Here is a 25,598-nt window from a genome sequence, read left to right as displayed (position 1 = left end):
GACCCAGCCCACATGCCACTTTCCACCTCTTTTCCTTCTACCCCTATCATTGACCATCATCTTCCTTGTACTTTTACAATACAGACAGCAGTTCATGTCATGATAAGATTTTGTATCCCAGATGGTGGGCTGGGCACACACATCGGTCTTGTGTTCTCTCCTAAGACCCTAAAATGACAGCAGAAGCATAAACGGGAAGAAATCTACATTGAAACATGGACCATGAGAAGGCAGTCTTCAGTGGTCAAAAGATACCCAACAAATTTCTGGAAGATAAAGGAAGACAAATGGCAGCTTATTACCACTTGGTCAGAGTGACAGGAGCTATAGCTCAGAATTCTGGAGAGGAACAGGGTCACAGTCAACAGGGGTGGGGAACAAATGGGAGGCAGGTAACATTTGGCCTGACATTGAACCCAGGTAAAAACACACACATGAACAGCAGAAAGGAGCTGAGGCTTCTAGGGTGATTGCTGGAGCCATGGATATAGCACGGCCAACCTTGGCAATGGGGAAGGGGTTGCAGTGGATGGGAGAAGGTGATGAGTCAATGGTTGTCTCCCATTCACCTTGAATTAAACCCTTCCAGAAACAGGGGTAATGATACACAAACAACCTTCCTTGCCAGGAAAAAGACTTATCTACCATCAGGGGACAGAAGAGAACTCAAAAATTTCAATGTTTATCCTAAAATGTTAAAATAAATGTTAGATTTAATTTTTAAAATAATTGGATACTATTTAAAAAAAAGAAGAGTAATAAGAACAAGCTGTTGGGAAAAGAAGAAAAAAGATTGCCAAAAATATTTAATTAGGATGCCTAGAAAATAATGGTAGGAAATTGTATTTTCCAAGTGACGGAGTTAGAGGAGATGACAGAAAAGAGGCATTGAGTTTCAATGAAGGTGCTCCAAGGAAAAAAGGACATAAAATAGAGGTGAAGAAATAATAGAAGAATTGTAAAGAAATAATGGAAGAGTGACTTCCCAGAGCTAGAGAGAAGCATAAGTCATTGCACTGAAAGACCGCATCACAAATTGAGCAGAATAAATGAAAAATAACTCCCATGTCAACACATGTTTCTGAAAATCCAGAAGACCGAGAATCATAAAGGATTAAAAAGCTTCAAGAGAAAGAAAAAACAAACTCCTTAGAAACTCCTGAGAGTCAGACTGACACCATATTTCTCTTTAGCAACACTTACATAAGACAGAATGGTGCAACAGCACCAAGTTCTAAGGGAAATTATTTCAATCCTAGAGTTGATACCAAGCCAAAAGCCAAATTATTAATCCAACAGGAAGGCAAAATAAAGATATTTTCAGACATGGAGAGACTCAGAAATTTTGCCACGCATATATCCTTCCTGAAGAAAGTACCTAAAATCTAACAAAAGGAGGAATGAAATTCAAGATAAAGGAAAACAAAGAGTGCAATAACAATGGGCCTAACCAAAAGTCCAATAAAAAGAAACTGTAGGATTCCAGCTGTCTAGTGGTGCAACAGTCCATGAAAGAAGACGGCATGGCGGGCTCTCAGTAGAAAATCAAGAAAACGAATACAGCCCTCTCAATAACATGCATAAGAAGCCGGAAGCTCTTAGCGATATGACAAAGGGAGTATAGGTTGGTTTCTCCTTGAAGAACATAATCATATGCACTTAGGAAAAAAATCAAAGAAAACAAATGAAATAGGATAGCAGAGTAATTCAAGGAGGGTGGACCCCTCTAAGGATGCAGGGAGGAGAATGGAGGTTGCGGAGGTAAAAGCAGAACTTCACATGAAACTATAACATTTAGTTATTTTTTAAAAAAAATCTGAAGCAAAAAAAAAAAAGGCAATTGCATTTGGAAAATAGGACTGAGGGTGGGAAAGAATGAGGCAAGTTAGAAAGGGGTACTATTCTTTTCTATCATACGACCTTCTGCAACACTGGTTTCCTTCCCAGATACACATATTATCCAGATAAAAGTTTTGAAATTAATCAACTTCATTTTAATGTATTAAGAGTGCAGACATTCTGACTATGTTGCTGTGGGTGGAATGTGAGGTCATTGCTTTTCAAAAACCCCTCTGGTGCCTCTACTGTCAGCCTGTCCTAGGGATGGCACTGAGGAGTCTGCACTGGTGGGTTTCTCTCTTGGGGGAACCTCTTGGCCCACCCATTTGCATATGGATAGAGAGCTGGCGCACCCTCCTCCCTCCCTCAGCAGTGTACATCACCTTCTTAGAAAAGCATGGAGATCTCTAGATTCACCAGGGTTGTGCCTTCTCTTCTCTCACAGCACTTTGGACTAAACACATAAGGGGCACTTAATTACTCCTCTGACTCTTAAAGTTAGAAAGCAGTTAAAAGTTCATCAATTTCTTAAATTAACATTCTGATCAGCAGTGGATTAGCAAAAGATATAAAAGCAGGCCTCAAAATAACTTCCCTGGAGTCATTTAATCTGTAAAAGGCGTATTTCACAAACCTGCATCTACTCAAGACAGCAAATTGCCCAGGGAGCCATAAGATCTAGGACATTCAGGGCATTTGAGCTCCCCATTTCCTCTCCCTCCAAGAACTCCTATTCATTCTTCAAAACCCAATATATTGGTGTCTTTTACAGCATCTGATTTCAATTCCTCTTAACACATTTTTGTATATGCTGTCAGTCCTCTGTATCCACGGATTCTCCATCCACTGATTCAACCAACCACAGATCAAAAATATTTAGAAATCAATCGATCAACAATAATACAACAATTTAAAAATAATACAAATTTTTAAAATACAGCATAACAACAATTTACATAGCATTTATATTGTATTATGTATCATCAGCAATCTAGTGATGATTTTAAGTATAGGGGAGGATATGCACAGGTTATTTGAAATACTGTGCCATTTTCTGTCAGACACTTGAGCATGGGTATCCAAGGGAGTCCTGAAACCACTCTGCCTGTCCATCCCGAGGGACTAGTGAAGTTAAGCCTCAATAAAATGTAACAATTCTAAATGCTATGTAATAAAATTTTGCACAAGGGACTGTACAACATCCTCACATGGGCACATAGGTTTACCTCAGATTAAAGTTTCTCTCTTACCATCTCCAAGCCTCTATTTGAACTTCTTGGAATTTTGCTACTGACCAGAAAGGGATTCATCTGGTATTGATATCTGTTTGAAGTCACATCTGCTTACAGAATCTGTGCAGGTGAGGACACCCCTCAGCACACGTGCACTATGAGGGCTAAATGCTGGGTGCACTCCATGTGGTGGCAGTCACGTGGGCAATCACAAGTGAAGAAATGACAACTACAGGGTGCAAACACACTGCCACAACCTAAATACACTTATGTCAGCAGAGAAAGTGAGGCATGACCTCAAAAACTAGCGTTTCTGCTCAAGGAAATTAGAGAGGGCACAAACAAATGGAAAAATATTCTATGCTCATGGATAGGAAGAATCAATATCGTGAAAATGACCACACTGCCCAAAGTAATTTATAGAATCAAATGCTATTCCCATGTAACTACCATTGATAGTCTTCACAGAATCAGAAAAAACTACTTTAAAATTCATACGGAACCAAGAAAGAGCTGGTATAGCCAAGACAATGCTAAACAAAAGGAACAAATCTAGAGGTATCATGCTACCTGACTTCAAACTATGCTACAAGGCTACAGCAACCAAAACAATATGGTACTGGTACAAAAACAGACACATAGACCAATGCAACAGAATAGAAATCTCAGAATAAGACCACACATTTATAACCATCTGATCTTCAACAAACCTGACAAAAACAAACAATGGGGAAAGAATCTCCTATTTAATGAATGGTGCTGGGAGAACTGGCTAGCCATATACAGAAAACAGAAACTGGACTCCTTCCTTACGCTTTATGCAAAAATTAACTCAAGATGGATTAAAGACTTAAATGTAAAACTCAAAACTATAAAAACTCTAGAGGAAAATCTAGGCAATACCATTCAGGATATAGGCATGAGCAAAGATTTCATGACGTGAATGCCAAAAGCAATTACAACAAAAGCAAAAATTGAGAAATTGGATCTAATTAAACTTAAGAGCTTCTGAACAGTTTGTGAAACTATCCTCAAAGTGAAGAGATGACCTACAGGATGGAAAAAAATTTTGCAACCTATCCATCTGACAAAGGTCTAATATACAGAATCTACAAGGAACTTAAACAAATTTACAAGAAAAAACAACCTCATTAAAAAGTAGGAAGAAGACATGAAAAGACACTTCTCAAAAGAAGACATGTATGTGGCCAAAAAGCTCAACACCACTGATCATTAGAGAAATGCAAATCAAAACCACAATGAGATACCAGTGATAATGGCAATTATTAAAAAGTCAAGAAACAACAGATGCTGGCAAGGGTGTGGAGAAATAGGAAAGCTTTTACACTGTTGGTGGAAATGTAAATTAGTTCAACCACTGTGGAAGACAGTGTGGCAACTTCTCAAAGACCTAGAAGCAGGAATACCATTTGACCTAGCAATCCCATTACTGGGTATATACCCATAGGAATATAAATCATTCTATCATAAAGATACATGCACACGTATGTTCATTGCAGCACTATTCACAATAGCAAAGAAATAGAACCAACCCAAATGCCCATCAATGATACACTGGATAAAGAAAACGTGGTACAGATACATGATGGAATACTACGTAGTCATGAAAAGGAATGAGCTCATGTTCTTTGCAGGGACATGGATGGAGCTGGAAGCCATTATCCTCAGCAAACTAACACAGGAACAGAAAACCAAACACTGCATATTCTCACTTATAAGTGGGAGCTGAAATATGAGAACACACGGACACAGGGAGGGGAACAAAACACACTGAGGCCTGTTGGCGGGGCCAAGGGAGGGAGAGCATTAGGATAAATAGCTAATACATGCGGGGCTTAATTATCTAGGTGATGGGTTGATAGGTGCAGCAAACCACCATGGCACACATGTATCTATGCATGTTCTGCATATGTATCCCATAATTTAAAATAAATAAATAAATAAATAAGTAAATAAATAAATAAAATATATAAAAGAAACAGTCAAAAATAGTCTTTTCCTAAATAAAAAAATCAGTGTTTAATCCACATGGAACATTGAACCAAACAATTGATTGTTTTCATGTTCGAGATACTATGAAGGAAAGAAGCACTGAGGAACCAGAGGTTTCATGGAATGGCACTATGAAGCTTACTAGCTGGGAGATGCCTTGCTATTACACTTACTAGCTGGGAGATGACTTCAACTTTCCAGAATAATCCAGAGAATAAAAAAGATTTTAAAATAAATTTAGAGAAATGGTACAACTTCATTAACTTTTGGAAACCTCACTGTAAAAATGGAACAGAAACGCTTTCTTGAGGGTTGCTGTGAAAGTTCTGGGCCCAGCTTTTGAACTCAGACCAGGGCTTCAAGGGCAGCTCAATGGTTCACTGCCTGCCTGACCCTGGGTCTGTGAGTTCAACTGCCTTGAGTCTCACCTTCCTCCACTGTAAATTTACTCACCTGCCCCACAGCCTCACATGGTTGTGAGGATAAAACACCATGGAGACCACCACATGCAATCCCAGTGCCTTGTTCTTAGTGTGGAAGCCACAAATGATCGTCTGTGTTACCCTATGCAAGAGAGTTTGCTTTCTCTTATATCCTTCTCAGTATGTTCTCATGGAAAGAAAGTCCAGACCAAAATTACCATTGCTGTGTGAGCACAAGTTGTCTTCGTGAGCCTCTGAAATCACAGCTTTTGGATTCCATCTCCTCCACGTAGGCATGCAATGTATCCAGATGCCAGATTTCAGTATGCAATGCCCATGCGCCTATTGATACCTTTAAGCAAAGAAATCAGACTGACACGAGATATTACTATCACTATCATTATTATTACTATTCACCCTCAAGCAATAGTGATTAATGAAACATAAATAAATCTCACTGATCTACAAACAGCAATACTTTGAGAACTGAAAGAGTAGTTTCCACTTTATTAGGCAGAAAAGGTCCTCTGATCCTCGCTGAGAAATTATAGGCTTTCTGAGACATATTTGACAATCACAAAAAAATAGAACTCCATATTTTAAAAACTGGATGAACAATATGTAATTTAAGGCATACTTATGTCAGAAAAAAAATGTCTTCCACTCACTCATTATGTAATTCACTTTTCGGTGCCAGCCCCTGGCATATGATATGTGAATGATAGATTAAACGGAGCTAGGAATACACACCCTGCTTGATTACAAAAGGAATAAAAAATTTCCATGACCCCATTGTATAGAAAGGCCTTTATTATTTTTAGAAATTCTGGTTGAAGAGAGTTTTGCTGGCTTCCCTCAATAAACTTTTAAAAAAATACATCAGGTCCAAAAACTCTTTTAATCCATGCTCATCTTGAAACAAGCGTTCTCAAGAAAACTCCCTAATGCCTACTCCTCTTCCCCTGAGTAAGCTGCTGGGATGGTAAAGAGCTGACATTTCTTACCATTTTGTGTAGGTATGTAGATAGTAGGTCATGATGCCACTGGTGGGCTTATTGGGGCAAAGAATTACTAAGGGGAGTCACAGACCCTGGGAGTGCACACAACACTGTGGACTGCTGAGGTTGGACCAAGCAGAGGTGCCCACCTGCCTTGAGCATCCCTTGAGAAAAAGGTCCACGACCTGGCCAGCCAAGCAATGCCAATGCTAAGTCCATAAACTCACCAGCCAAGCAACAGCCGATGCTTACAATGGGGCCAGTGACCAAGCAGGCATGGGGCAGTGAACACCAAGAGAACAATACAAGAGCCCCAAGGAAGTGCATGCCTCCCTCCTAACTAACATGAGGACACAGTGAGCTCTGCTGTGCACACAGGCCACATCTCGGGGTGGGTAAGGAGGAGCATGGAGTATGAGAGTCTTATCATTAACCTGAAAGAATACCCACTACCAGGCCAGGGGAGAGCTCATGGGACACAATAGATTGTAGATAAAGAGGCGACATTTGCTTTGCCCATCTGGGCAGTGGCATGTGTGAATATTCAACCTCACCAAATGCATATAATATCTGTGTTTCCACTTACATGAATATATAAATGTGCATTTGCCACATTTCAGTTGGTCAATCTATAGTGGATCATCACCATTCCTTCGTGATTATCAACCGCATGTACCAGACATGGTGCTGCCTTTTATACACAACCTTACCATACTGCAAGTTAGATGGAACTACCCTATTTTACAGATGTGGAAACTGAGACGAGAATTTCAGTGTCACATGCAGGGTCACTCAGCTGGTAAGTGACAAAGTCAAGTTCCCAACCCAAATTTGTCAGACGCCAAGACATGTGTTCCTTTCCTGGGCCGGGCAGAATCTGGAAAGCCACATAGTGGGAAAGAATAGGGCAATGGCAATAGAGAAAGGGTGGAAAGAGCCTTCCAGTTTAGGGTGAGCAAAACCTGTACACCACGGCAGTGACTGAAGATGAAACTAGGGAAAAGACAGACTCCGGGAAGGTTCTGGTGTGATGAAGCATTGAGGATACATAGGCGGGGGGCATTGCAGGGAGTGAGGTTGCCAAAGGAGGCCGGATCCTGCAGACCTGCTTGGTGGCAGGTGGAGAATGGAGGCAATAGACTGCCAAAGGGCCCTGTTTCTCCAAGTAACGGAAGTTTCTTGCCTCTTGTGACAACTGCAGGGCCAAACAGCCCTCTACTCAGGAGGCAGAAGTGTGTGTCACATCAGCCAACTGCTCCCATAACATAATTCCCCTACCTTGTACCTGCAGTGCACATGTTGCCCAGGGGTGGGTCCTCTGGCTGTCAAAGACTATTATTGAGGAATTTCAGCCCAGGCCTTCCTCACAGAACAGTGTGTCTATGTCTACACTTGCCAAACCTATAAGACTGGCCCACTTTATGCTCCAATCCTAAGGTACACTCTAGTGTCGAGATAGGAGATGAGTCTCAACAGCTAATGGATACCATATGGCCAAATTCCATAAATCTGTGTGGCGAAGTCAGGGATCATCTGCCTGGACAAATCCCAGCTCCACCTCCACTTGTTGTGACACCTTAGGCAAGCCCTTGCTTCCCTGGCTCTTATTTCCTCACTCTAAAATTGGAATAATAGCATCTATTTGATAGTGCTCTTTATAAGGACCAAGCCAGTTCACTCCTGTAAGACACTCATTCTCAGAAGACACTCATTGCATGTTAGCTATTGTTAACAAGTTACTCCTTCCAGTAAACATGGCATTCATGGGAGATAATGATTCCTTCATAAACAGGAATGAGACTCCCAGTTACTCATGGCAGAATGTGAAGGAAAGTGTGGGTTTCAGTATTTGGCAGTCCAGGGTTCCATGCATGCTCCCAAGACTTGAGAGGTATAGGGGCCCAAATGTGCAATGGCAGCCTGGGAGAGATACAGGCACTTAACTCCAGCCTGTGAGATCTGCTACAGCATGAATAGAGAGAGGGTCCTCGGAAGCCTTGGAGACCCAGCCCCTACCCCATTGTGTCCTGAAGGCAGGACATTGAGTCAAAGAAGATAATTCTCAAGTCTTGAGATTTAGTGTTCTCTTTGTTGGGTTTAGACTAACTTGGTACCTGTGACTCCTTTCTTCTTGCCTATTCTCCTGTGTCTGTCCTATGCTTGTCCTATTATTGTATTTTGGAATCCCATAACTTGCTTGATTTCAGACTCACAGCTAAATGGAAATTTGCCTCAGGATGAACCATGCCTTGAGTCTAACCCATATCCGATTTAGATGAGACTCTGGACTTTGAACTTTTTAGTTCATGCTGAAATGCCTGAAGACTTTGGGGGGTTGTTGGGATAAAACAGATGTATTATGCATGTCATGAATTTTGGCAGGCATTTCGGGGCCAGGATTGGAAGGCTTTGGTTTGAATGTGTCCCCTCCAAAATGCAGATGTTGCCAATGTAGTAAGATTAAGAAGCGGGGCTTTTTAGAGGTGATTAGGCCATAAGGGCCCCTCCCTGGCTAATGGGATTAAGACCCTTACAAAAGAGGCTTCACACAGTGTTCAATTAGTTTGCCTTCCTATTTTTTAGCATGTGAGGCCCAGCATTCATGGAGCCAACCTGGAAGCAGACAGCAGACCTCACCAGACACCAAACCTGCCAATGCCTTGATCGTGGACTTTCCAGCCTCCAGAACTGTAAGAAATAAATTTCTTTTCTTCATAAATGACTCAGTCTCAGGTATTCTGTTATAGCAGCATGAAATACACTAAGACAGTGAGGATGTAGAATTTCAATTTGGTAGATGAAAAAACTCTGGCGATGAATGGTGATGATAGTTTCAAAACAATGTAATTATACTTAATTTCACTAAATTGTACATTTAAAATGGTTAAAATGGTAAATTTTATGTTATGTATGTTTACCACAATCAAAAACAACTTCTGAAGTCTTCCCACGGCCAATAAAGCAAAGCTCAAGCTCTCCAGCCAAACACACAACTGCTCTCACGGGCTGGGCACACGTGCTAGTCTGGCGTGGTCACTTTCCATTTCCTACCCACAGTTCAGCTACAGTGAGTTCCCTGGTGTCCCTGGAGTGTACCCTTCTCTCATTTCCGTGCTTTGTGTATGTACTTCTGTCCACTGGGAATTTCCTTTGCTTGTTTTTTCCCCTTTGTCTACACTTACTCTGGGTCACTCAGCTCACATGCCATGCTCCTCTGGGAAATCTTCTTCGATCCTCAGGATGGATCAGCTTTGCTTTCCTGGTGCTCCCACTGCTTTCTGAGGGTGTTGATAACACTGCAATCTAATCATCCCCTAATAATGCAATGGGGAACACCTATTAGAAAGAAATAAAGCCATCTTGTGTTCACATGAGAGGAGAAAATTCCATCCATAAAAATAGACCCAGAAGTGACATAGACAATATAATTAGTAGACAAAGATGTTAAATCAGTTCTTATAACTACATTCCATATGCATAAGAAAGAAAGGGAAGCATGAGCATGGTAAGCAGAGATACAGAGCATAAGTAAAGGACTCCAATAACATTCCTAGGTACAAAAAAACATAATGTTGGAGATTTAAAATATAATGAATGGGATTAAAAGTACATTATACATTACAGATGAAAAATGGGTAAACTTGAAAATATAAAAATAGAAACAAGATAAAAAACAGAGAGAAAAAAGGGATAAAAAAGTGAAAAGTGAGTCAGTGAGTTATGGAACAACTTCAAGAAACCTAATCTATGTATAACTAGAATACATGAAGAAGAGAAAAAGAGAGTAGAAATAGAAAAACACATACTTGATGAAATCATTGCCAAAAATACTCAAAGTTGATAAAAACTAGAAACCCACAGATCCTAAAACTCAAGGAACTACAAATACAAGAAATATGAAGAAAACCACACCATAATGCATCATAGTTGAAAATATTAAAACCAGTGATAGAAAGAAAATCTTAAAACCAGCCAGTAAAAAAAGTCTCATTACATACAAAATGGTAAGACTGACAGAAGTCTCCCCATTGGTAAAAATGAACACAAGTTAATAATAGTGGGACATCTTTAAGGCACTGAAAGAAAAGAAGTCAACCTACTATTAAAAAAAAAAAACTCAGCAAAAATATCTTTCAAAAACAAAACTGGCTGGGTGCAGTGGCTCATGCCTATAATCCCCACACTTTGGGAGGCCAAGATGGGAGGATCGCTTGAGGCCAGTAGTTCAAGATTAGTGTGGGCAACATTGTGAAACCCCATCTCTACAAAAAAAAAAAATTAAATTAGCCAAGTGTGGTGATGCGTTCCTATAGTCCCAGCTGCCAGGGAAGCTGAGGCAAGAGGATCATTTGAGCCCAAAGAGGTTGAGGCTGCAGTGAGCTATGATGCACCACTGCACTCCAGCCTCAGTGACAGAGCAAGACCCTGTCTCAAGAAAAAAAAGAAAACAAAGATTTTTATAGGCAAACAAAAGCTGAAAGCATTTATCATTAGCTACTCTGCACTACAAAAAATATTATGGATAGTCTGTTAGACAGAAAGAAAATGACATCAGATGAAAAACTCGATCTATGTAAAAGAACAAAGAACTCCAGAAATAATAAGTATGTCAGTTAAAAATATATATAGTCTTCTCATTTTAAAAATATCTTTAGAACATAATTGATTGCTTAAAATAAAAATAATAGCAATGTATTGTGAAATGTATAAAATACATAGAAGTAAAATGTATGGCAACAACAGCACAATAGCCAGGAGGGAAACACAGAAGTATATCATTACAAATTTCTTATATTATGTGGGAAAGGGTGTGATATTACTCATGGGTAAACAGTGATAGGTACAAGATGCTAACTATAAATCCCAAAGCAAACATTGCTATGATAGACAGATTCTTCAGGTGGCCCCCCAATCCACTCCTCAGTGTTCATGCTTTTGGGGGATCCCTTCCCCTTGAGTGTGGGTTGGACCTGTAACTTCTTTCCATGCAATAGAATATGAGAAAAATGATAGAATTATGTGATTATGTTATACAATATTGTAACATTCATCTCACTAAAGTCTGTCTATAGTTTGGAATAAAATAATGGAGTGAATGTTTTCCCACTATATCATAAATAAACAATATCTACTGTTATAACTCCGATTCAACATTGTAATTAATGCTTTACTCAATACAATACAGCAAGAAAAGTAGATGGCATAAGGTTGTAAGGAGGAAAAAAAACTCCCTCTATTTACAATTGTTGATTGCATAAAAAATGATAAAGAATTAACCAAACCAACCACTAGAAATAATAAGTGAACTTAGCTATGTTTCCCGACACAAGGTCAATATATAAAAATCAATTTCATTTCTATGCAATAGCAATGAAAAAATTGGAAATAGAAAATGTTAATGTAATTTATAAATGTATAATAATGCCAAAAAATATGATACTTAGGTATAACTATAGCAAAAATGTGAAAGATCTTTATGGTAAAAATTATAGGACACTGGTAAGAGAAATGAAAGATATCCTAATTAAATGTTAAGATATGCCTTGTTCTTAATATTAAGATATGCCTTGTTCTTAATCTTAATATTGTTAAGAATTCATTTCTTTCTAAACTAAAATATATATACAACCCAATTTCAATGAAAATTCTGGCAGAATTTTTAGAAATAGGAAAAGTGATTCTAAAATTTGTATGGAAAGGCAAAGGAACTAGAATAGCCAAAACAGATTTTACAAAATAGAACCAACTTTGAGGAATTTTAATAACTGATTCAACACTCAGTTATAAAACTACAGTAATGAAGATGTGGAATACTATCAAAAGGACAGACACAAATGTCAATTGAACAGAATAAAGAGGCTAGAGTTAAACCGACATACATGTGATTAATTGTTTTTTTCACAAAGGTGCAAAAGTACTTCCTTGGAAAAAACATAGTCTTTTTCATAAGTGTTTCTAGAATAATCAGTTATTTACATGCAGTAAAATATATCAATCCGTTCCCCAAAACACATATAAATTGATCAATTGGACTTTATCTGATTTTGGAAATTAAAAAGACAATTTACAGATTGGGAGAAAATAATTACGAATCCCATATCTAATAAAAAACTTACATACAAATTACACAAAAAAACTTTGAAAACTCAAAAATATGAAAACTAATAGCCCAATTTTTTAAATGAGAAAAGACATTAATAGACACTTCACCAAAGAAAATATGAGAACGGCGAAATAATCATAGAAAAGACGATCATTATTATTAGTTATCAGGGAAAAGCAAATTAAAATCACAATGCGATACTACCATACATCTCTTAGGACGAATGCTTTTTTTTTTTTTAACTGAAAATGACATGTTCTGCCAAAGGTGTAGAATATCTAAAATCCCTAACACTTTGTTGGTGGGAATGCAAAACGGTAGACATTTGTAAAACAAAGTGCCAGTATCGTATGAAGTAAAACATAGATTTACCACGTGGCTCAGAAATTCCCCTTGGTATTTACCTTAGTGAAATGGAAACTTAAATTTGTACAAAAACCTATGCATTCATGTTTACAGTGGCTTCATTTTGTAATCCCCCAAACTAGTAAACCCCAATTTTTCTCTAAGAAACTAATAAATACAGTGTGATATGTCCATATAATGAAATACTACACAGCAATCAAATGGATGTGGAATATCACTGGAGACATGGAAGCTACAAAACAAAACCGAATGAAAATTTTAGAACTAAAATGAGCACTATCTAAAGTGAAAAATGATTGGTTGGGCTCAACAACACATTGGAAGCAAAAAATTTTTAAAAAAAGAAAGAAAATATAAATTTGCTGACGATTTGAGGGAAATTACCGTTTTAAAAAGAGAAGATTGAACAAAAATAAACAAAGCCTCAGGGACTGTGGGACAACACAGATAATTGGAATTCTAAAAAGAGAGAAGAGAAAATTAAATGATGAAAAGATCTTTAAAGTCCCAAATTTGGTGAAATCTATCAAGTTATAGATCTAATAAATGCAGGAAAATAACCAGCATAATGACTGCAAATAAATCTATATGTAGGCAGAACAGAGTCAAAATACTGAAAACTAGAGATAAACAGGCTGGGAGTGGTGGCTTACGCCTGTAATCCCAGCACTTCGGGAGGCCAAGGAGGGCAAATCATTTGAGGCCAACATGGTGAAACTCTGTCTCTGCTAAAAAATACAAAAATTAGCTCGGCATGGTGGCGGGCGCCTGTAATTCCAGCTACTGAGGCTGAAGCAGAAGAACGGCTTGGACCTGGGAGGTGGAGGTTGCATTGAGCCGAGATTGTACCACTGCACTCCAGCCTGGGCGACAGAGCAAGACTGTCTCAAAACAAAAAATAATAAAAATAAAATAAAATAAAGATAAGCAGAAAATCTTAAAAACAGTCAAAGAAAAAAAGGTAATATTATACACAAGAGAACAACAAATGAAATTATGGCTCACTGCTTCTCAGAGAAAAATGGAGACCACAATAAAATGGAATGGCAACTTCAAGAGCTGAAAGAAAACTGTTAACCCAGAATTCCATGTCTAGCCAAAATATTCTTTAAATAACAGCTGATAGAATTTGTGTTCTAATAATTAATTCTTTTTTTTTTTTTTTTTTAATTTGAGATGGAGTCTCGCTCTTTCGCCCGGGCTGGAGTGCAGTGGCGCGATCTCTGCTCACTGCAAGCTCCGCCTCCCCAGTTCTCGCCATTCTCCTACCTCAGCCTTCCAAGTAGCTGGGACTATAGGCGCCCGCCACCACACATGGCTAATTTTTTATATTTTTAGTAGAGACAGGGTTTCACCGTGTTAGCTAGGATGGTCTCGATCTCCTGACCTCGTGATCTGCCCACCCGGCCTCCCAAAGTGCTGGGATTACAGGCATGAGCCACCACACCTGGCCTCTAATAATTAATTCTTAAAAAGAAAACTGTCAGTTTAAAGAAAAAAATAGTCTATTGCTGAGTTGAAAGTATACATAATAAAATGCAAGGTATAGGAATGTAAATGGAATTAAAGTGTTATGTTATGGAGGTGGATGGGAAGATGTTGATCAAAGGGCTTGAAGTTTTAGTTAGACAGGAGGAATCAGTTTCCAAGATCTATCATCCAGCTTGGTGGCCATAGTTAATAATAATGTATTCTATATTTCAAAATTGCTGAAAGAGTAGATTTTAAATGTTCCCACTATATAAATACTGGTATGTGAGGGGATGGATATGTTCGTTAACTTGACGTACTCATTCCACAATGTATAAATAAATCAAAACATTACATAGTACCCCATGAATATATATACTAATATTATTTGGCAATTAAAATAATTTGTTAAAAAGAAAGTGTTATAAGGGTCTTAAGGCTCAAAAAAGCTATAGTATTAAATCTAAGAACATAGTAAGACTCAAATATATACTATAACTCCAAGAATAACCACTCAACAATAATACAAAAAGTGACAGATGAAACACCATTATAAATGAAAGGTGAAACATAAACATTATTTAAAATTAGTATTTGAAAATTTCAAATATGTAAAATTTTTAAAAAATATTTGAAGAAAATATATAATTAACTCAAAGGCAGGGAACAAAAACTCCTATGTAACATATAAAAAGAGATAGCAAGACAGTTTACTTAAACTCAACAATTTAAATGATTACATAAAACATACATGCACTAATCTGACAGCCTACTTCTAAAAACAAGACATAACTGTATACTATCAACAAGAAATAAACGTTAAATATAAAGTAGATGGACTGAAAGTAAAAGAATGGAAAAAAATGTCTTCGTGCAAATAATAAACATTAAAAAGCTTGTTTGGCTATATTATCACAAAATGTGTATGTTAAGACACTAATTATTAATGGAGAAAAAATGTATTTTAGATTCTTCTTCAAAGAGTTTACAATTGTTCCTCCAATGATGCGTGAATCAAAGAATTCCTAAAAAAAGAAGTGAGAGAAGGCACTTGAGTAGCTTCCTGGCCTATGATAATAAAAGAGTTAATTCACAAAGAAACATAAATATACATCTAATTACAGGTCTTCAAATCGACAGAATGAAAGAAGAAACAGACATATCCACAATTGTAAATTGGAGAGTTGAGCACTCCTCTCTCAAAAAATGACAGAACAAGTAGATAGAAAATCAATAAAGAACAGAAGATTAAAACAACATGTCAACCAACTTGATCGTTAGAATGCTACACCTGACAACTGCAGAATGACAATGTTTTCAAGTGTACATGAAATGTTTACCAAGTTAAACCATATTATGACATATATAATGGCCCTAGTAAATTTCAAAAGATCAAAATCTTAACAGATTTCTCTAACAAGAAAAACTATTATAATGAAAAACTTTACATCAAAAAATCAGTTTAGAAAATAAGCAATAAAAATTGTAAATCACAAGTCAAAGAAAAATAGAAAATATTTCAAAAGTGATGGCTAAAACACAACATAATCAAACCATGTGGATTCCAGTTTAAGCAATACATAGAAAGTTATCTTTAAAAGATTTCATTATAAACAAGAAAGATTTAAAATGAGTAATCTAAATTTTCTTATTATAAGCTAGTGATAAAACAGCAAATTAAACCCAAATTAAATATAAGGGAATAACGAAAATAAAATCAGAAATCAATGAAATAAGAAACATAATTAAAAGAAGATTTTTTAAAACAATTAACAAAATTTATAAACCCGTTACAAGAATGATAAAAAAAAAAAAAGAAAAAAGCACAAATTATAAATTTCAGGAATAAAAGACGTCATTATCTATTCTAAACACCTTATGAATATAGGCCCAGCACGGTTGCTCACACCTGTAATCCTAGCACTTTGGGAGGCCGAGGTGAGCGGATTGCCTGAGTTCAGGAGTTTGAGACCAGCCTGAGCAACATGGTGAAACTCCGTCTCTACTAAAATTAAAAAAAAAAAAAAAAATTAGCTGGGCATGGTGGTGTGCACCTGTAGTCCCAGCTACCGCGGAGGCTGAGGCAGGAGAATTGCTTGAACCTGGAGTGGAGGTTGCAGTGAGCCGATATTGCGCCACTGCACTCCAGCCTGGGTGACAGAGTGAGACTCTGTCTCTAAAATAAATAAATAAATAAATAAAGGAATATTAAGTCAACTCTATTTTTCAAAATTTGACACCTTTTGAAAAACCCAACTTGCCTCACAAAAGAAGAAATAACATAATTAAATAAGTGCATTTATTCAGCTTATAACATATACATATAGACATATATAACATACATATGGCATATATACAGATGTATGACATATACATTGACATAAATAGACATGTTTATTGATAAGCTAAATTCATAATCAAAATTTCCAGGCCCAGATTATTTCACTGGTAAATTAGATCAAACGTTTAAGAAGGAAATCACAGAAATTTTACATACACACTTTCAGTAAACAAAAAAGGAAGAACACTTCCTAAATCCTTTAAGCCAGCATAAATTCACAAAACCTGACACAGTTATTACCCTAACAGCTACAACAAAAAATGATGACCAATGTCATTCATATACACAGATGCAAAAGTTCTTAACAAATAACAGCAAATTAAATCCAACATTATGTAAAAAGAATAACACAATATGATTAATTTGGAGTTACCTCAGGAATGTAAGAAATGTCAGGTTGGTTTAACATTCTAATATTAATCGATGTTATTTTTTACATAGCAGAATAAATGGCAAAAATATAATTATTTTTAAAAATGGAAAAAATCATTTGATAAAATTCAATACTTTTTTTATGATTAAAACTATCAGCAAAATAGGAGGGAAAGTGACTTTTATAACCTGATAAAGGGCATCTAAGCAAAACTTGCAGCTAACATTAAACTTAATGACGAAAGACCAGATGATTTCCCTGTAAGGTCAGGAACAAAGAAGCATGTCTGTTCTCATCAGATTCAACATTGCACTAGAAGTCCTACCTTGTGCAATATGGCAGAAAAATAAAGGGCATACCCATTGAAAAGAAGTGAAACTACTTATTAACAGACAAGATGGCTGTGCATGTAAACATCCCAAAGAGTCAACAACAACTAAAATAAGTCTACTTTGAAAAGTCACAGGATATCAATATAAAACCCTAAAATGCATTTCTACCTGCCATGAGCAAACAATGTGTGGTGGCTTTGAACTGTGTCAAATAAGTGAAGCTGATTAAGTGATGGACACCAAACAATTTTGTATGATATGTTAAAGATGGAAATAAAAGGGTACCACTTTTAGACCCAGAAACAGCTGAAGCTATTGTAACTTATTATACATTGCTATTGAACTGCCAGCCTACCTCATAGGAGAGAGCAGCAGCTGGGCCAAAGGCTCCTCCAGCTTCTGCCCAGTGCCTTCATTCAGCTTCTATGAATCCTGGGCCAGGTCAGTGAGTAGCTACATGGTGAAGAATGTCAGCCTATCCTACAAGTCACTTGCATCATAAAAGTTACAGGTGATCTTAATCAACCCAGTCTGTCATAACAAAATATCATACTGGGTGGCTTAAACAATAGAAATTTATTTCTCACAATTCTGTAGGCTAGAAGTTCCAGATAAGGTGCCAGCATGGTCAGTTTCTAGTGAGGACTCTTCCCAGCCTGCAGACAGCTGCCTTCTGGCAGAGAAAAATCTCTCTCACTCTTCCTCTTATTAAATGACCACCAATCCTGGGATCCCTCTCTCATAACCTCATTTAAACTTAATTACCACCTAAAAGCCCTATCTCTAAATACAATTATTGGGGGTTAGGGCTGCAGCATATGAATTTCTGGTGGATACAGGGAGGCACAATTCAGTTCATAGCAGAAGTAATGAGAGACAGACACAGTTCTATTGTGTCATTACAGGTTCTGGTTTGTCCTTAGTTTCTCCCACTCTGTGCCCATCTTCCTTTCCCAACCACTACTACATGCTCTCTGTACCAGAAACTGAGGCAACAATCCTAGAGGCTGCTTAATGACCTCTCATAATTGCATAAAGCCTAATGACTATCATTAATCTCTCATTCTACATTACTTTCTATATGGTAGTTCTACTTCTTTGATTAGACCCTGGCTATTACATGATGAAACATGAAATTTAAAAATACATCATTTATAATTTCATCAAAACCACGAAACACTTAGAAATAAATTTAATGAAAGAAGACAAGAACTCTACACCAAAAAATATACAACATTAGTAAGGGATATTAAAGAAGTCCTAAATAAATGGAGAGGTCATGGATTAGAAGACTGAAAATAGTTAAGATGTCAGTTCCCCATAGATTGATAGAGATTTCATGCAATTCCAATCAAAATCTTTATAAGTTGTTTTATTGAAGTTAACAGCTGACTCTAAAATTTATTTAGAAAAGTAAAAGACCTAAAAAAAACAAAACAATCTTGGAAAAAATAGACAAGCTTGTACGATTCACACTTATTGAATTTAAAACTTCCTGTAAAGTTTCAACAATATGACAGTATGGTATTGATACAAGGATCATCAATATCACCAATGAAATAAGAGAGTTTAGGAAAAAAACACATATATGATTAACCAATATTTCACAAAGGTTCCAAGGTATTGGAACAACTACATATCCATGTCAAAAAAAATATTAAGCTGACTCCTACCTCACACTTTACAAAAAATTTATTTAAGAAATATACGCCAGGCACAGTGGCTCACGCCTGTAATCCCAGCACTTTGGGAGGCCAAGGCAGGCAGATCACCTGAAGTCGGGAGTTCAAGGCCAGCCTGGCCAACATGGTGAAACACCGTCTCTACTAAAAACACAAAAAAATTAGCTGGGCGTGGTTGTGGGCACCTGTAATCCCAGCTACTTGGGAGGCTGAGGCAGGAGAATCACTTGAACCTGGGAGGCAGAGGTTGCAGTGAGCCAAGATCGTGCCATTGCACTCCAGGCTGGGCAACAGAAGTGAAACTCTTGTCTCAAAAAAAAAAAAAAATCATAGGCCTAAATGCAAATATAAAAATAGGAGAATGTTTCCATGACCTTGAACTAAAGAATTTTTTAGAGAGAACACGAAAACACAAACTATATAAAAGGATGCAGTTATGCATTGCTTAGTGATGGGATACATTTTGAGAAATGCATCATTAGGCAATTTTGTCATTGTGTGAACATCATAGAGTGTACTTACATAAACCTAGATGATATATATATTTTTATCTGCATATATTTTTTCATATGGGAAACCAAGTGTTCCAGCACCATTAGTAAATACCAATGATTTCCCTTCCTTGATATGCAATGCCAATATCAAGTGCCATATATCAGGTTTCTTTTTTTTTTATAAAAATAGAGACGAGGTCTTGCTCTGTTGCCCAGGTTGGTCTTGAACTCCTGGCCTCAAGTGATCCTCCTGCCTCAATCTCCCAAACTGCTGAGATTATAGGTATGAACCACCACACCCAGCCTCAGGTTATCTTATGGGACCACCGTCATACATGCAGTCTGTCGTTAACTGAAACGTTGTGTAGTGCATGACTATATACTGAAATTCACCAAAACTAAAAATTTTGTGCACTCAAAGACACAGTTTAAAAAATTGAAAGGCAATTCACAGTTTGGGAAAAAGTATTTGTAAAACACATAATTGACAAACGGCTGTTATGTAGAATCGTATATAAAGACTCTTAATATTTAATAATAAGAAGAGAAACAACCCAATAATAATGAGCAAAAAATTTGAATAGATACTCCAGAAAATAAGATATATTAACAGTCAGTATGCACATATCATTTGTCATGAAGGAAATGCAGATTAAGAGCACAAGGAGATACCAAGAAACTAGGAAAGTTAAAGTTTGGCAACACCAAATGCTGATGATGCTATGAATAAACTAAGACACTTGAATATTTCTGGTACAATTTTTTAAATTGTACAATTGCACTGAAAACAGTTTGGCAGTGTCTTAGAAAGGTTAATACACAATTATCATTCCTAGATATTTGACTAAGGCAGATTGAAAATATAAGTTTATACAAACATAAGTTTATTATATAAAAACAGTGATATCTATTTTATTTATTATAGCGCTAAACAAGAAACAATAGAAATGTCTGTCAAGAAGCAATTTAAGGTGCATTTATACAATCGAATACTTTTTATCAGCAGAGAAACAAACCACCAACACATGCAACAACATATTTATAGCTATACCCACCTCCTCCCTCCCTTCCTTAATCCCTGGCAACCACTAATACATTCTCCATTTTCAAAAGTTTGTCATTTGAAAAATATTATTAGCATTTGAAAAATGCTATAAATTGAATCATAAAGTGTGTAACCTTTTGGATGGGCTTTTTTCACTTTGTATAATTCTGTATTGAATATATCATGAGTAAATGCAAAAGAACCATTTGTGGTGGATCTTCTGATTTTAAGAGGCCTGTGTCTAACATTTTTCACTTCACCCAAGTTCTATTTTCTTTCCAAGGACTATTTTTTTCAAGTCTGTATTTGAGTCAGAAATAATGTTGTTTTTCTAGTAGCATGATAAAGCCTAAAAATGTAAAGTTGAAATTATTGATTTGTCTTTTGATGCAAATTGCCTTTTTTCAAATATTAATAAAGATTCTTTTCAAAGTGACAGTTTAAAAAACGTTTAGATGTCTGAGAAGAATGGTGCACGTACTAGGAAGCTCCAAGCCCTGTTTCTTCATGGAAATATTAAAAACCACCAGAAACTAACTGGACAACTTTGATAGGAGCTATGGAAAACAGTCAAGGGTCTAAAGAAACCAAGTGAACACCCAGTTAAGAAAAAGCCACTTTCAAAATGGTAGTAAATGTCATGGGGTTTCTATTTACCCTTGCCTTATTCCCTAAGTTGCAAGATATTCTTGGTCTATAGGAGGAAGCATCCCAGCTCCCAGCCTTCTCTCTCAACTGAAGGGAACAGAGCAGACCCTACTGATAGTATTCCAACTCATCTAGGCACTACCTGCAGGATGTTTCTCTGCCTTGTCTAACTCAGATCTCAGGCAGGGAAAAAGCAGCAAGCACAGCTCATGAAAGCAGTGCACAGACTCCAACCTGGGAATCTGGGGCAAGACACTTGGAGCAAGAGATTTATAGTGGAGACATAAAATAGACCACTTCAGGCCCTCGGGAGAAGTTGGAGTGAGACCATTTGGGAAATTAACACATTCAAAAGTAGCCATGGATAAATAGGAATTGAGAAAGTCACATGAAGGCCCAGGTAAGATGCATGCTCAGAAAGGGCCTGAGAAGACTGTTTGTTTTCATTTTGGACTGATCCCCAGGCTCAGGGAGAGGATTGCAGCAGCACAGAGCCAATTGGCAGAGACTGGAAGAGGTGGCTGTTTTCTCAAATGTCCAATTTTTAACAAAAATAACAAGGTGAAGAAACAGGAAAACATAACCCACTCAAATAAATACAATTAATCGGCAGAGATACCATCCTTAAAGAAGAAGAATTGGAATTACTAGACGGAGACTTTAAAACATCTGCCATAGTATGTTCAAAAGCAAAAGGAAAAAATGAACCAAGGACTAAAGAAAATCAGGAAAACAATATATGAACAAAATGAGAATACCAACAAAGAGACAGGAATTATGAAAAGGAGCCAAGCAGAAATTCTGGAGCTGGAAAACATAATGACTGAATTCAAAAATTCACTGGAAGGATTAAGTCAATCTTGAAGCATAAGAACAAAATTAGAGAATTTATAATATCAGGCTTCAAGACTTATTCTAAAGCTACAACACTCAAGACAGTGTGCAAGTGTATAAAACTGAACTAGAAAACAAAGTAAAATATCCAAAAATAGACCTATATATAAGACAGTCAACTTATTCATAACAAAGAATTCACTGCAACTAAGTGAGGGAAAGGATGATCTTAATAAATAGTGCTGGACCAATTGGGCCCCCAAATGAAAAATTTAACATTCACTTCTACCTTGCACTGTACATGAACATTAATCTAGGATGTAACATAGACCTAAATATAAAAGTCATATAAAAGATAAAGCAATAACACTGCTAGAAGAAAACATAAAATAACAATTTTATTAACTCAGATTAGGCAAAGATTTCTGAAACAGAAACAAAAAAGCACTAAATATAAAGGCAAATTATAAATGCTAAATACATTAATATATAGCTTCGTTCAATTAAAAAATCTTGTTTGCCAAAAGCCAGCATTAAAAGTGAAATCGTCAACTCACAAATTAGCAATGTATGTATTAAACCAAGGACTTTCATCCAGACATATCCTTACCTGTTCCTGTATCTGTATTCTCTGCCCCACTCCATGCCTCCCTGACTCTAGTTTCAGTGTGTGACTTGCTTGGGCAGATAGGATGTTACCGGAAGTCATACAAAGAGAGATACAACTGGGCTCCTTTACTCATTTCTCTGATAGGTGTATTGCAAAAATTAAGAAATCAACTTCATGCGGAACTCTGGGCAGTAATTTGTAATCAACAGATGTCCAATGAAGGAAAACTCCCTTCTTCTTTGGGTTCTTTACCAGCTAAGGCTGAGAGGGCCCCTATCACCCTGGTGAAAATCATCAGCTTTTCCTAGTGGCCAGAGGCAGGTACTGTTGGCTTCCAGTTCTACCTGAAAATATGGAATAGGGGAAGAGTAGGATATTAGAAACCAAAAACAAACGGGAGATATTTTAGTTTCACTAGTCTTCAGAGGCTCTGGAAAAAGAAATTTTCCTTTGGAATTCATCTTCTCATTTCACAAAATAAACAAATAAGCAAATATAGAGGTGGAAGTTTCTCTTCCTGGGATTGTCTGAGACTGTCAGCAAATAGTGAGGAAGTGCATAGCTATTGCAAGCAGCTAATTACAAACCCCTTAACATTCACACTGCAATTAAAGACATTTGTTCTCGGTGAAAGCTGTCCCATAAGCTTGCACAAACCCAGTCAGGAGGCTTTTCCTGGGTTCCTGAAAAACACATTCATAAATCAGGAGAGCCTCTGAATAAAAAGGGCCAATTAAAGTGATTAGTTCTCTATATAATATAGTTATTTGCAGTCATGCCTTTCATTCTCCCTCCATCCTCTCCTCCAAGGACAATGTTCTAAAAGGTAAACATCCATATTTCAGTGTGTGCCCACATGGCTCCAAGAAAAACTCCATTAGGAAAACAGAGGAAAGGCCAATTCTTTAGTAGTTTTCAACAGTTTTTACCCACTGGAAAAAAAATTGACTCAGTCATACCTCTTCACAAGCAAGCCAAAGTGTCTCACAAGTTTTCCAATGCCAAGTTTGGTCTGCAGATCCCTTGGGAGGGAGGCAGGGTGGCGAAGTGTGAGGGGAAAGGCTTAGCGCCAGAAAGACCTCATCTGAGTCACCTTGCACTCAGGGCTGCCTATCCTTGCCTGGTTCTCAGATCCCTCTGTACCCAATGGTGACAGCATCATAACACCTGCAGGGTGTGGCACAGATTAAATGGAACATGTGGTGCCCATAGGTCACATGCTCTTGCCCTCTTCTTCCCAGTAGAAAAAACAGCCCCTCCTGCATCTTGCAGAGGGGATGTGGCCTGCATGGTAGGTGGCAGACGCAGTCCCTTCTGTCATTCCCCATTGGGACTAAGGGAAGCCTCTCCATGAATGTTTAATTTCAAAATGACCTTACAGGTTTGCAAAGTGGAGGAAAAACTTCACCCCACCCCACTTTCCCAATATGAGTTCCATATTTAGTGTTATAACTCTTAGAGACAAGTCACTTGGAATTGTGTACTCTTTTACATTTTAGGTGAGTCATGTGCACAACAGTTCCCAGAAGCCCCCTGGGTTTCCAGCCCTATCCTCTGGCCAGCAGTCCTGAGATATACAGTGGCGTGAAGCAGAAGGAGGCACCTGAGGGGAGGCCTGGCCCCAGAAAGGCCTGAGCTCTCTTTCTTCACATGGTAGAAGTGGGCAGTTCGCTCTCTGGGGCCTCTTTTATAAGGGCACTAATCCCACTCATGAGGACTCCAGCCTCCCACAAGCCCCCCTCCAAATACCACCACACTGGGGATTCAGATTCAACATGTGAATTTTGGGACAATGCAAACATTCAGTCTATAGTACCCCACCCACTAGGGAATTGTCATTTGTATTTCCCAACCACTTGCCCTCTGTCTCACCTTCAAGGACAGACACAGTTCTTACCTGGGTCTGCCAGGCCACCCCTGAGTGATTGGACTCTACCCATTGTGTCTCACTCTTTCCAGTTTCTCACCTTCTGATTCAGAAATGGCCAAAGCAAAGGGGTGCAGGTAAACCAGTTATACAGATTTATTTAAAACTATATTTTAAAATATAATCTTTATACCTAGATTTTTTTTTGGTGTGTTAAATGAACAACAATAGTCTTTACTTTGGTGTGAAAATAATATGTTCTCTCCTATTTTTTTTTAAACACTTGGCCCTCTCAGTCTTCTTTTTCATCTTCACACTTCTAATAGAGACATGCAGGTAAGAAATATTTTATCATTCCAAATTTATCATAAGAAAAAGAGCTGTGGAAATGTGTGGAAACTAACACTTGCCCGACAATAAGGAAGGTTGGGACTTGGGTGGCTGGGGGAGTGTTCTACTCATTCAAAGAAACAGATGTTGCTCTCCACCCAGGTGCTGCCCACAAAAATGCAAACCCTGGGTGCAGCTACTTAAGAGAAAATGGCATCTGGATTTGTAACATGAAACCCACTGGTTGTTAAATATATCCAGTGTTTTAAGTAGCCTGTGGCCCAAAACCTGCAGGACAACTGCTGACTTGATTTGACCAGAGTGTGCTCTCAGCTCTGTCCAGCCTTCACATGGCTTTTCCACTCTAAAACTCCACCCAACAGGCTGCAAGACAGACCCAAGACTCAGTCTGGTTTGCTATATTCACATCCCCACTCTGGCCTCCTACTCAGTCTTACCTCCAGCTTCTATCTGCAGCAATTACTACTGCATAAGAATTACTACAGCCAGGCTCTCATCAGTTTTCCCTCTGAATGCCTTTCATGTTGTCATTGCCCAAGCAAGCAATATTCTCTCTCATCTTGCAGTTCTGCCTGTGC

Source organism: Symphalangus syndactylus, chromosome 22 (genome assembly GCF_028878055.3).
Source record: "Symphalangus syndactylus isolate Jambi chromosome 22, NHGRI_mSymSyn1-v2.1_pri, whole genome shotgun sequence".
In the NCBI taxonomy this organism is placed as follows: domain Eukaryota; kingdom Metazoa; phylum Chordata; class Mammalia; order Primates; family Hylobatidae; genus Symphalangus; species Symphalangus syndactylus.
The sequence above is the reverse complement of the archived record's forward strand: the minus strand, read 5'-3'. Positions refer to the sequence as shown.